Source organism: Camellia sinensis, chromosome 9 (genome assembly GCF_055761805.1).
Source record: "Camellia sinensis isolate YWXY chromosome 9, ASM5576180v1, whole genome shotgun sequence".
Taxonomy (NCBI): Eukaryota; Viridiplantae; Streptophyta; class Magnoliopsida; order Ericales; family Theaceae; genus Camellia; species Camellia sinensis.
In genome coordinates, this window is record NC_138969.1 from 111,165,013 (window position 1) to 111,179,298 (window position 14,286).

At 38.5% G+C, this 14,286-nt stretch overlaps 1 protein-coding gene across 14 annotated transcripts in view; it reads left to right on the forward strand.

Moving 5' to 3' along the window:
- The first annotated feature begins 9,570 nt into the window (after nt 1-9,570).
- The window catches only part of LOC114271641 (uncharacterized), a 57,532-nt gene continuing 52,816 nt past the window's right edge, over nt 9,571-14,286 (forward strand). For 11 of the 14 annotated variants that reach the window (XM_082887448.1, XM_082887455.1, XM_082887454.1 and 8 more), the window contains exon 1: nt 14,174-14,198. The gene's annotated coding sequence lies outside the window, so the exon portion shown is untranslated. Of the gene's footprint in view, nt 9,995-14,173; nt 14,199-14,286 lie in introns of those variants that run through there. The other 3 variants (XM_082887456.1, XM_082887460.1, XM_082887449.1) reach the window with 2 other exon arrangements.

A 14,286-nucleotide genomic window follows, 5' to 3' on the forward strand; every position in this document is an offset into this window, starting at 1 on the left:
CCCTCGGCCGAGCTCTGTTAGGACCTCTGGGCCGAACATGTGCTCGGTCTGGTTAACGAATATGTTGCATGGCTATACTTGGTTTTGTAATGAAAAGAAGAGGGTCTTACTTAGGTCCAGGTTGGTTCTAAAAACCAATTGTTTGCCCCTACTTGGAGCTAAGTAAGATCTGTGCTGGAGACTGTGCTCTCTAGGCAGAGCTGCTTAAGTCTGTTGAAACTTTGATATCATAAATGTACTTGAATGGGATAAAGATATGAAGAGGTGTCTTACTCTGGTCCAAGTTGGTTTGAAAAACAATTGTTTGCCCCCAGCTGGAGTTGAGTAAGACTAGTGTAGGAAGTTTGTTCCTGATAGAGTTTAGCTTAGTCTGTTCCAACTCTGTTTGTATACAACAGTGCTGAGGTGTTGATGTAACGATACTTAAGAGATTTTGTAGATTCAGAGATGTTTACTTACGATGTGTTAGTGCGGTTTCCACCAAGCAATTCCACTTGGCTAAAGTCTAATTTAGTTGCCAAACATAATTCCACGAAGCAGTTCCACTTGGCATGTTTGAGTGCTAACTAAATTTTAATTCCGTTCAGTCGTTCTGAAACTAAGTCCATTTGGGTTAAGACCAAAGCTGAGTTCGTTTGATACACATCAAAGCTAATTCCGTTTGATAAACATCAAAGCTAATTTCGTTTGATTAACATCAAAGCTGTTTCCGTTTGGTATGCACCAAAGCTAATTCCGTTTGATAAACATCAAAGCTAATTTCGTTTGATAAACATCAAAGCTATTTTCGTTTGGTATGTACCAAAGCTAATTACAAAAATTTGACAGTCTCAAGAGAAGTGAGAAGACATTTGTATTGGCCAAAAGATAAATGTCTTTACATCCTGATAGAGAAGTTGGGACTTAATTCTATTGATAGTATTTCTTGAGATTTGCTACATTCTAGGGCCATGGTATGACTCGGCCTTTAAGATCCTCCAGGTAGTAAGCTCTATTTCCAGCAACAACTGTGACTTTGTAGGGACCCTCCCAGTTAGGCCCAAGTTTTCCTTCGTCGAGCACCCTTTTGTAATCCATGACTTTCCTCAAAACTAGTTCTCCGGGCGTGAATTGTCTTGGGAAAAATTTTTGGTTGAAATTCTTAATGAGCTGTTGCTGGTATGCTACCAGTCTGATTAGTGCGGCTTCTCTTCGGCCTTCTACCATATCCAGTGCTTGTGCCATAGCTTTCTCGTTATTGGTGCTTTCAAACAATTCAGACCGGAGGGTTAGGAGACCAATTTTGAGTGGGATGACGGCCTCTATTCCATAAGTTAAGGAGTAAGGTGTTTCTCCCGTTGAGCGTCGTGCTGTGGTTCGGTACGTCTATAGTGCGTGGGGTAACTCTTCAACCCACTTTCCTTTTGCATGTTCAAGCCGTTTCTTTACTCCGTTGATGATGGTTTTGTTTGACACTTCTGCCTGCCCATTACGTTGTGGGTACCCTGGAGAAGAGTTCCGATATTCAATTCTGAGGTCGACACAAAACTTTCTGAAGATCTTTCCATCAAACTATGTTCCATTATCTGCAATCAGTACCTGCAGGATGCCGAAACGCACTACTACGTTTCGCATGACGAACCCCTTTGTGTCCGCTTCTTTGATACTTGCTAGTGCTTCGAGTTCAACCCACTTAGTGAAATAGTCGGTTGCAGCGATGAAAAATCGTCTGTTCCCAGTACCTCGTGCCAATGGTCCGACAATATCCAGTCCCCATTGGGCAAAGGGCCACGGGCTGGTGAGTGGATTGAGAGTTTTGGCTGGCTGACGTATTAGCGGAGCAAACCTCTGACATTTATCGCATTTCTGAACTTACTACTGTGCATCTTATTGCATCTGTGGCCACCAGTACCCATGAGTGAGGGCTCGGTGCACCAGTGACCTTCCACCAACGTGGCATCCACAAATCCCATTGTGAATTTCGTAGAGAACATTTTCGACTAGATTTGGATGCACACACAAAAGATAAGGACCGAGATAGGAGCGTCTGTACAGCTTCCCAGATGGTGAGATCCAAAACTGAGCTGACCTATGTCTGATTTTGTTGGCTTCCTTTTTGTCTTTAGGGAGGGTGCTAGTTTTTAGAAAAGCAAGTATTGGATCCATCTAGCTCGGCTCTAAGTTGTTGCAGAGAACTGGAGATGCAATACTTGGTTCTGACACGAACTCAACCCAAATTTTTCTAGCATCCTTGGTATCTACTGACGAGCCAAGGCAAGTTAGAGCATCGGCGTGGCTATTTTTGTCCCGACTGATTCGTTCCACTTGTATGGATCGAAATTTTTTGAGTAGATCTTTGGCCTTGCCTGCGTACATAGCCATTCTTTCGTTTCGTGTTTCATACACCCTAGAAAGCTGGTTACCACCAGTTATGAGTCGCTAAAAACGAGAAGTTGTTCTGCATTGAAGTGTTCGGCACTGCGTAGGCCAGCCAACAATGTTTCGTACTACGCCTCATTGTTAGAAGCCTTCCAATCGAGCCTGAGAGTCTGCTCCTAAATAAATCCTTCTGGTGGGATAAGTACTACTCCTGCCCCCGAGCCTCGGTTATTGGATGATTCGTCAACATAAAGCTGCCATATGTCTCCAATAAAGAGTTTTCATGCTTCCGAAGCGCAATGCTTTCCCTGTTCGGTGGTGCGTGGCACTTGTGCCGAACTTGGACTTCCTGGCTCAGTACTCTGGGTGGGAGCAAATTCTACAATGAAATCTGCCAAGACCTGGGCCTTGATTGCTGTCCTGGGTTGGTACCGAATGTCAAACTCACCAAGTTCTACCGCCAACTTTGCTGTTCGGCCAGAGAAATCTGCTCGGCTGAATACAGATCGGAGAGGGAATTCAGTGAGGACATTGATGGTATGCCCCTAGAAGTAATGTTGTAGCTTTCTTGAGGTGATAAGCAATGCGTAAGCTAACTTTTCCAAGGGTAGGTAGCCTGTCTCGGTGTCTAGTAAGGTCTTGCTAACATAGTATACTGGCCTCTGCTCCTTGTTGACTTCTCGAATCAATATCGCGCTTACGGCATGATCGGAAACTGCTAGATCTAGGTACAGCTCCTCTCTTGGCTCTGGAGTGGACAGAAGAGGTGGTGTACTGAGGTATCTTTTGAGACTTCGTAATGCTTTAGTACATTCAAGACTCCAGTCAAACGCTGTCTTTTTCCTCAATAACTGGAAGAAAGGCTTCATCCAATCTGAAGATTTGCTAATGAACCGATTCAGCCATTTCGGCTAGCTTCTGTAGCTCTGTAGCCTTTGTTAGTACTTCAAGCTCTTGTATTACTTTGATTTGATCCGGATTTGCCTCGATTCCTCTGTGAGTGACCATATACCCCAAAAACTTCCATGTTCCTACCCCGAAAGCGCATTTCGAGGCATTAAGGCGAAGCTGGTGGTTCTTTAGGATACCAAAGACTTCTCTTAAGTCTGTAAGGTGGTTCATAGTGAGCTTGCTTTTTACTACCATATCATCTATATAAGCTTCCATGGTCTTTCCGAGTTGGTCCTTGAACATTCGAGTGATCATTCGCTGGTAGGTTGCCCTGGCGTTCTTGAGGCCGAACGGCATTACTTTATAGCAATAAGTCCCCCTTTGAGTGATAAATACTGTCTTCTCTTGATCCGGATCGAACAACGGTATCTGGTGATAACCGCTATAAGTGTTCAAAAAGCTCATACATTCATGCCCTGCTGTTGAGTCTACAAATTGATCGATGCGAGGCAGTGGAAAGTTGTCTTTGGGACAAGCTTTGTTTAGGCGAGTAAAGTCAATGTAGACTCTCCATTTTTCGTTCTTCTTCTTGACTACAACTGTGTTGGACAGCCATTGTGGGTACTAAACTTCTCTAATCGCTCCCAATGCCAGGAGTTTTTCGACTTCGGCAATTACTGCTTCAGTGTGCTCAACTGAGGACCTCCGAATTTTCTGTACAACAGGCCGAGCAGAAGGGTTGATGTTGAGCTTGTGGCAAGCAAATTCTGGGTTCAATCCTAGAGTATCGCATGCTGACCATGCGAATACCTCCATATTTTCCCTCCGCAGTTCAAGCAACTGAAGTTTCTTATCAGCGCCTAGTGAGGTATCGATAAGGAAGTACTTTTCTGGATCATCCTCCTTTACCAGGCCTTTCTCCAAATCCTCTACCATCTTTTCCTCTAGGGTTCCCCCCACATATTCCAAAACTGGCTGTTCAGCCACTTCCACTGTCTGTACCCGGTTACAAAGTTGTTTGGCCTTCAATACCGCTATGAAGCAATATTTAGACGTAACTTGATCCCCTGAGATCTGCTCTACTCCGTGTTCCATTGGGAAACAAATGAGCTGGTGGTAGGTTGAAGGGACCGCTTCCATTTGGTGAATCCATGGATGGCCAAATATGGCGTTGTAAGGGGAAGGTGTATTAATAACTAGAAACCCTATCTGGAGGGTCTTCGTTCCAGCCACAACTGGCAACACTATTATGCCAAGTGGCCACTCTAGCTGTGAATTGAAGCCGACTAACGGAGCTGCTGCTGGGGTGAGGTGCTGCTCGGAGAGACCCAGCTTTCTGAACAAGTCATAATACAATATGTCTGCTGCACTGCCTTGATCTACCAGGACTCGTTTTACGTCAAACCGTTTCCCAATTTCCACAGTTATAATCAGTGCATCAGTGTGTGGGTGTTGTATACCTTCTAAATCCTTTCTAGTAAAGGAAACAGTGCATAAAGGGAGTTTGGTTGTCGAGCGTACCTTTTTCGATGCGGGCTCTACCGACATGACCTGCTGAATTTGCACAGCCTTAGCAATCTCTTCTCTCAGTGCCTCTTCAGGTTCCTGGGTCGCTGTTCTATGGATCACATTTATTATCAACCGAGGTGGGTGCTCAATGTTTGGTTTTGGTGGTGGGTTCCCCGGTTCGGTCACTTTTTTATCCTGATCTATGTAATCCCAGAGGTGCCCAGCTACTACTAGGTCTTCCAAGTGTTGCTTCAGTACTCTGCAGTTCTGTGTCATATGCCCCTTGTCTTGGTGATAGGTGCATTTGAGCTTCTGATTACGCCGAGTCAGATCTCCCAACATTTTTGGCGGCCAAACAAAGAAGGGCTCTCTCTTGATCTTTTCCAAAATTCGATAGATTGGTTCCTTGAATACGGTCATGACTATTTCATGAGATTTGGAATTATCCACTTCATTCACCGTGAGCCCTCGGTGTTCTCCTCGGTCCGTTTTCTTCTTATGCCGAGCTGTTTGTTCTACTGACGCTTCCTCGATGGGGATCTGATCATCTTCGAGGCGAGCATACTGCTCAATCTTGGCATGCAAATCTTTCAATGCTGTGGTCGGGCACTTGGTAAGTGATTGTTTCAATTTACTTTCCAGGCGCAGACCATGCTTAAAAGACATAACGACCATCTGCTCATTGTACACATTTTCCTCCAGGTCATTGTACTCTTCCCAATACCTCCTAGTATAACTGTGCAATGTTTCTTCCTGCTCCTTTCGGAGACCGAACAGTGTATCCGGCTCTTTCGAGATCTTAGTGTTGGAGACAAACCTGGCCAGGAACTCTTCGGAGACAAACCTGATAATTTAAATAGTTGATATTTTAAAATTTGTCAAATGTATCATACTTATAAAAAATCAAGCAGGCTGGATATCGAAAACCACAAGATCAGATCATCAAACTAAAAGTATTATAAAAAATAAAACTGTTTATTAATTTTTTTTTTAATTTGATAATCTGAACATGTGAATTTTTATATCTGATCAACTTAATTTTTTTATAAATATAATATACTCGATAAATCTTAAAATATGAACAATTCGAATTATCGAAATTAGAACCACTAACCCACAAAGGAGGAGCCAAGTAGAGAGAGATACGATCCTTGCTCTGTCAGGTCCTGGTCAGTGCGTGCATAGTAGTCAGCGTTGATGTTAGTAAGTGATCAGTGCTTGCCTTGCCTAAGTGTATGTCAGTGTATACATCAGCGCAACGCAATCGTTCAAGTAGAGAGAGATACGATCCTTGCTCTGTCAGGTCCTGGTCAGTGCGTGCATAGTAGTCAGCGTTGATGTCAGTAAGTGATCAGTGCTTGCCTTGCCTAAGTGTATGTTAGTGTATACATCAGCGCAACGCAACCGTTTTTTAACAAAATTATACAAATGATTCCTATAATTTATTCCTATTTTCATTTTAGTCTATGCACTTCTAATTGTTTTAATTTTGCCTCTATAATTTGGTTTTTAGCTCAAAATGGTCCAATAGTTAACGGTGGGTAGACATTTGGATGGAAAATCGACGTGTGCAAGGCACACGCGTGTGCCAATTTTGACTTTCTTGAGTGTTTTTGGATCAATTCAATTTGTTTAATAGATATTTTATTTAATTTCATTATTTAATTATTATTATTTTTTTAAATAAATTTATTTAAAATTTTAATAAAAAAATAACATACGTTTTTATTGATATTTTATTTATTTAATTTTTAAAAATAAATTTATCTAATTGTGTAAAAAATAAAATAAAACAAATTTTTATTTAATCTAACTAAAAATAATTAAAATATTAAATATATGTTTACTAAGTAATAGCATGACGGTAAAATAGACATTTCACACATTAGTCCTCATAGAATACTAATCTCAGGGAAATAATCCCCCCTTAGGATTGTTTAGTCCCTCATATGAGGGATATGAAGTTCGGCCAGACTCCATGGCACAACAAAGAGATTATTTGCTTCTAGAAGATTCGCTTAGGCTCCATTTGGTAGAGTTTTTAATTATTATTTATTAAATATTAAAAATTAATTTAATATAAATAAATATCAAAAATAAAAATTTAAAAATATTAAAAATTATTTCCTATCTCAAAAATAAAAAATCAGATGAAAATAATATATATTTTTATTTTTTTGCCAAACTAATTTTTAAAATTTTAATATTCTTCAAAACATAATTTCTAGAAGTCAACCAAATAGAGGTGTAATGAAATAACCTATCTATTTGCTAAAATATAGTTTTTATTGGAATTTTAGCTAAAACATAATTTATTGACTCAAAATCAACTTATAAAAATTTAATAGTAAAAAAACTAATTTATTTGATACATTGTTAACTTTTTGGCTCGTGCAATGTTTGGTAATTTTTTCAATTTTTATATTTTTATGTAAAATTACCAATTTTCCCATGAATAAAAAAAGTTCATAAGAATGATGGATAGAGATAAAGTAGGGAAATTCCACGCGTGCAAAGCACGTACGGGATAATTTTGACTTTCTTGATTTTCTTGAACAATTTTGACCTTCTGTTTTATTTAATTTCACTATTTAATTATTACTATTTTTTAAAATAAATCTATTTAAAATTTTAATTAAAAAATAACGTATGTTTTTATTGATATTTTATTTATTTAATTTTTAAAAATAAATTTATTTAATTGTGTAAAAAATAAAATAAAAATTTATTTAATCTAGCTAAAAATAATTAAAACATTAAAGATATGTTTAATATTGCTATTACTTAGCAAACAATTGAAAAATAATAAAATAGTCTTTTACACATTTATCTTTATCCAGTTTGTCCAACCAAATATTAAATTTACTAAAAATAGTCTTTTCTATACATCTAATCCCATGAGAAAACAAACACGGGATACACATCTAATCCAACCAAATAGTCAGGGGATTCATAAAAAATATATATTAATAATAAAAAATATAAATTATAAATTTAATTTAATTAAAAATAATAAATTATAAATTATGGCCTTACAAATTATAAATTATAAATTATGGTCTTATAAATAAGACAAATAAATTTATAATTTATAAATTATTTTTTTTAGTGTTGTTAATTTAAAATTAGATATTAATAAAAAAATATAAATTATAAATTTAATTTAATTAAAAATAATAAATTAAAAATTATGACTAGATTAGAAATTATCTTTAATATTTTAATTATTTTTAGATAGATTAAATAAAAATTTATTTTATTTTAGTTTTTACACAATTAAATAAATAAAATATCAATAAAAATATATGTTATTTTTTTAATTAAAATTTTAAATAAATTTATTTTAAAAAATAATAATAATTAAGTAACGAAATTAAATAAAACATCTATTAAACAAATTGAATTGATCCAAAAACACTCAAGAAAGTCAAAATTGGCCTGCGTGTGCCTTACACGCGTTGATTTCTGTCCAAATATCTAACCACAATTGACTATTAGACCATTTCGAGCCACAAATTGCAGGGGAAAAATTGAAACAATTAGAAGTGCAGGGATCAAAATGAAGACACGGGTAAACTGTAGGGATCATTTCTGTAATTTGCCCCTTTTTTTTAATACAATTTTTACATGTTTTTTTTTTTTTATTATTATTATCTCATAACTTGAAACATAAAATTATAAACAATGATTCATCATTTCTGAATATAATTTTACAAATATTATATACACATGAATATTTATAAACAATATAAATTTAATTGTAAACAAAATAAAAATTTGATAAAACCAATTTGACCAAATAATAGTATTTTATGGGAACAAAAATAATATACATATATAGATTAGTATAAAATACTAATTTTATGGATAATCAATGGTACGAAAACACCTTAATAATGACTCTGATACCAATGAAGAAAATATAATACTATATATACAGTGAAAAAATCATATGGATTCAAGCATGCCTCGTGGGTAAACAGGTTGCACAACAAATCCAACTTAGAAGGTGAATCACGTACTCTTAAATAGTCTCTACCAACAATAAAGTAAAACTATCAGAGTTTTACCCATACTACTCACAATACAAAGATGATATGGTTTATGAGGAGAGAAAACGTATATTTTTTGTTATGTGAAATACAGAATTCCAGTTCTGTTTATATAGAAATGTTAAGAGACCCATATGATAAATATATTATCCCATCTCTTATCAAGAATATCTAATTAATAATTATCATATAATATATATTTATATATTGACAATTATCTCATATCAAGATATTCTCATATCTTAAAATATAATCTGTTATATTATTTGGATCTCTTCTAATCAGGTCATGCTACTATATGCGATCCAATTGGATCCGAATTACAAACTCAACCTAATTTTTAACAATTATAAAAAAAAAATTATATATATATATATATATATGTGTAATAAGACAGAAGGGTTTTTGAATTTGTTCTACACACATTTGTTTTACTAAAACATTTGAACAGCTGAGATGAGTTTTAATAAAATCCAACGTTCAAAAATGTATGAACCAATCTAAGGATTTTCAGATTCCCGTCCACGTGTTAACCCACGTCCACGCTCTCTCTCTCTCTCTCTCTCTCTCTCTCATTTACCTCTTATCACTCTGTCTTGTTTTTTACTTCTCATCACTTTGTCTTTTTCTTCTCTTTTCGACCTGCCGCTCACCACATCTCCTTTCGACACTGTCGCTCTCAACTAAGAGCATGCCGTCGACAAAACCCTTTCTCTCTCTTCATGTCCTCTTCATTTCCTTTATCTACCGCCGTTGGAAGAAACATCTTTACCACCTACAGCAACTTGTCATTGTCACGCCGGAAGCATAGCAACTCTCTCTATCTCTCACTCTTCTCGCCTCTGGCGAAGACCTGCCTCCATAATGCAGCCCTTCTCTCTCTCTCTCTCTCTCATTCTTAGTCTCGCCCCGCCAGGTCGCCGCTCTGATGCCCTTCCCTGCCAAAGCTATTCTTCAAAGAGGTTCAACAGATTTGAAATACATCTTGAATCTGGCTCTGTTGTTCATCATTGTTGTTTTGGTTGCTGCCTTAGGGTAGTCGATTTGATTGTAGTTTGTCAAAATGAGAGAGACGTTGCGGAAGGCAGATTAGGGCCCGAAAAAGATGAAATGGAATAGATCAATGCTGGGGAGATTGAAGGCGGATGGACAGATCAGAGATAAGCAAAACTTATACTCGGAAGGTAAGATTCTTCGCTTGAGAATTGTTTCTGCCTCTCCCCTTCTCTCTTTGATTTTGTTTTTGAAATTTCCCTTGTTGTAATTCAAACCCCAAAGTCCTTATTTCTGATAATGGTTTTAATTGTTATTTTAGATTGTCTATGGGTCATTTAGATTGAGCTCTATACTGTTATTGATTTGATTCTTTTGGGAGTTTATTTTAGAGTTTTTAATGATTGTGTAATGCAAAGAAATTTCCTTTTGTTCAGATCAATGTTTCAAGTAAAATTGATTTTGTGTTCATGATTTTGTTTTTGATGATTTTTTTAATGAGTAAACACTTTGGGTGTTTTTCAAGTTTTGTTTATGTTCTAGTTTTTAAGTTGTTTTAAGCTCTTAATTCATCTATTTTATAGTTCTTTCTTTCTTTCTTTCTTTTTTTTTTTTTTCATCTATTTTATAGTTCTTTCTTTCTTTCTTTCTTTATTTTTCCTGTTCTAATTTTTACCACTTTTTAACTGTTAATTAAGTTTTTCTGGTAATTCAGTTGTTTTTTTTTTTTTTTTTTTTTTTTTTTTAGAGAGGATAAGCAATTACACAGAGGAAGACGCCTCAGACATCACCAACGCCATTAAAGAAGGAGGAACCTCCTCCATCCAAATACGTGGCGTCTCAAAATCAAAGGCTAACCTACTTAAACAATGAGCCACCGAATTGCCATCCCGACAAACATGCGAAACCGATGAAGAAGGAAACCGCAAAAGGAGCGCTTGAGCCACCCCCACAAAATGACCATAGCAAGAGAGGTTATCCGCCTTACCTTGAAGTGCAGCCACCACATTTTGAGAGTCACCTTCCAGATGAATATGGCCCAATCCCAAATCACAAGCCAATTGCAGGGCTTTTATCGCTCCCATAGCTTCCACACAATCAACGTCCTCCATATACTGTAGCCGCTCAACCATAGACGCAATGACTTCCCCATGACAGTCCCGAATAATAATGCCAACCCCAGCACTGGCATGGGCCTTCCTAACAGAGCCATCAAAGTTCAATTTGAAGACACCCTCGCGTGGCGCAACCCACCTTCGCATCGGACCCTGGGCCGGAGGAAGATGGCCACGGTCTTGAGCTTGAGCATATTCGGAAACATAATTTACCGCGAAAGAAACAACTTCCTCCACCGTCCTTGAATTGTTGCCAAACAGAATGGAGTTTCTATTATTCCAAAGGCACCAACACATAGCCACAAATAATTGCATGGATTCTGGACCAATTGTGGCCATGAGTTGATATACCCACTCAAAACAATTGTGCACAGGATTGGATTTGATAAGCAAATTAAGTGAGCTCGATCGCCACACTTGCATGGCAAAGTCACAATTGTGAAAACAATGGCCTACCGTTTCAGTCTCCACGCCACACCAAGGACATAAGTCCATATTGACGATATGACGTTGCCTCAGATTGGCCCTTACCGCTAACAACCCAAGGCACATTTTCCATCCAAAAATCTTTAGTTTGGTCGGTAAATTAAGTTGCCAAAAACCTCGCCAGAACTGCTTATGTGACTGCCCATTAGTGGAGGTATCACCGTGGCCATCCACAGAGGCCATATCCATACACAAGTGGTATGCCGATCGTACTGAAAATTCCCCATTTCGGGAAAAATGCCAGACCAATTGATCCGGGGGTAACGTGGGACAAAGAGGAATACATCGGATAGCCTCCACATCCATGCCCAAGAAATTTTGCGCCAGCATCTCATCATACCATGCTCCCTTCTCAGGATCAATTAAATCACTAACCCGCGCATCATCCGGAAGATTCGAAGGTGGCAAGATTATTTTAAAGGAGTGAGGCCTTGGAATCCATTTATCATACCTAACCGAGATGCTTTCACCATTTCCAACTCGCCATCGAAGCCCAGCATTTAGTAGTGTTCGAGATCCGACTATACTCCTCCAGGTGAATGATGGGTTACTCCCGACCACAGCATCAAGAAATGAAGTTTGTGGGAAATACCTAGCCTTAAGGACCCGCGCAACCAAAGATTGAGGCCGTTGCAGTAGTCGCCAACACTGTTTGGCCAGCAAAGCTGAATTGAAATGTTGAAGGCACCGAAATCCCATACCACCACATAATTTAGATTTACACAATTGTTTCCAGCTAGTCCAATGAATTTTACGGGTTTCCTCTCTTTGTCCCCACCAAAAATTGCTCACCATAGACTCAATTTCATGGCACACTCCAGTTGGGAGGCGGAAGCAGGACATAATGTAAGTGGGTATGGCTTGAGCAACAGACTTAATGAGGACCTCTCTACCCGCCACCGATAACGATTTTTCCTTCCAACCATTTAACCGAGACCATACTCGCTCCTTAACAAACCCCAAAACGGCGCGCTTAGAATGCCCCACACAATATGGTAATCCCAAATACTTCCCATACGGCTCCAGTGCCCCCACCTCTAGAATAGATGTCACCACTCGCTGAGTAACCAAGTCCGTATTTTTACTAAAGCAAACAGCCGATTTTTGAAGATTAATTTTTTGCCCCGATGCTTGTTCATACTTGTTGAGAATATCCCTCAGGACACCCGCCTCACCTTCCTTAGCAGCCGCAAATAGAAGACTGTCATCGGCAAAAAATAAATGTGACAAGCGCGGACTACCACGGCAAATTGAAATTCCGGACAACCTGTTAGCTGCCATGGCATGGCCGAGAAGTGCTGACATTCCTTCCGCACAAATAGTAAACAGATAAGGGGAAAGCGGGTCCCCTTGGCGGAGGCCCCTTGATGGGTAAAACATGCTAGAAGGCTTTCCATTAATAAGCACTGAAAAAGAAACAGTGGACACACAATTCATAAGAAGTTGCACAAACCTTTGCGGGAATCCTAAGAGGAGCATCATCTGATTAATAAATGGCCATTCCACTCGGTCATAGGCTTTGCTCATATCAAGTTTTAAGGCCAGGCAGCCATCCTTTCCGGCCCTCTTATGCTTAAGAAAATGGAACACTTCAAATGCCACCAACGCGTTATCAGTAATGAGGCGGCCTGGAATAAACGCACTTTGAGTGTCGGAAATTACAGAAGGCAGCACCTCTTTAAGGCGATTGGCCAACATTTTTGCAATTATTTTATAAACAACATTACACAAACTAATTGGCCGAAACTCTGTCATGAGCTTGGGGTGCTTAATTTTAGGAATCAACACAATGAAAGTATGATTAATATGTGAAATCTCATCAACCCCATTCAATACCCCAAGCACCGCAGAAGTCACACTAGGACCCACCACTGGCCAAAATTTTTGAAAAAATAAAGCAGGCTTACCATCCGGCCCGGGAGCCTTTGTTGGATGCATTTGGAACAGCGCATGGTGGAGCTCAACTTCAGAAAATGGTCTACTCAATTGAGATGCACTGTGAGCGGGAACTCTAGCCTGAATCAACTGCAGAACTGGCCCCATGTTCAGTTCCTCACCCGCCGAAAATAATTCCTGAAAATATTTGACAAAACTGTCCTCCACCACTCGTTGATCCTCCTGCCAAAAGCCATTATGATCCACAATGCCAGCAATTTTCTTCTTCTTATGACGTTGGGTGGCCTTGGAATGAAAAAACGAAGTATTACGGTCCCCATCCTTAAGCCAATTAGCTCGAGCACGTTGTCCCCAAAAAATAGATTCCCGATCCAAAATCTCATCAATATCACAACGTAGCCTACCCATTTCTGCAGCGGCGTTCGGAAAAATGAACTGTTGCGTAAGTAACCGCTGTAATTGATCGGTTTTCTCCTTTAACTGTCGCTTTACACACCCAAAAACATGGCGATCCCACAGTCGCAGCGAAGAACTTACACTTGTAATATTAGAGACCAAATGTTGAACATCCGCATTGCAGTTGTTAATGCAACTGTTTTTTAACAAGGTTGTGAGGTATTAATTCAACTAATTTTTATCATTTTTTAAATTCCATTCTCCAAAATTAATTACAACCGAGGCTGTTTTTTTGTTCAACTATTTTTTTATTGATCAGAAGCATCTGTTTCTGGACTTACTATGTTACTTTGTTCGTCGTCGCCTGTATGTTCCTCTGTGTGTGTGTGTGTGTGTGTGCACTCTTCATATTTTCAAATTAAGATGTTTTCTCAAATGGGTCTCAGCCATTATTGCAGGAGAGTTAGAGGTGGTAATGGTTGCAAAGTTGGGGACAACAACGGTAGCTCTTCATCTCTTCTATCCACTGATAGCAATTCTTCATCTCTTCTCTTCGATCTTAACCAACAATGGCGCATCCCTCTTCCACC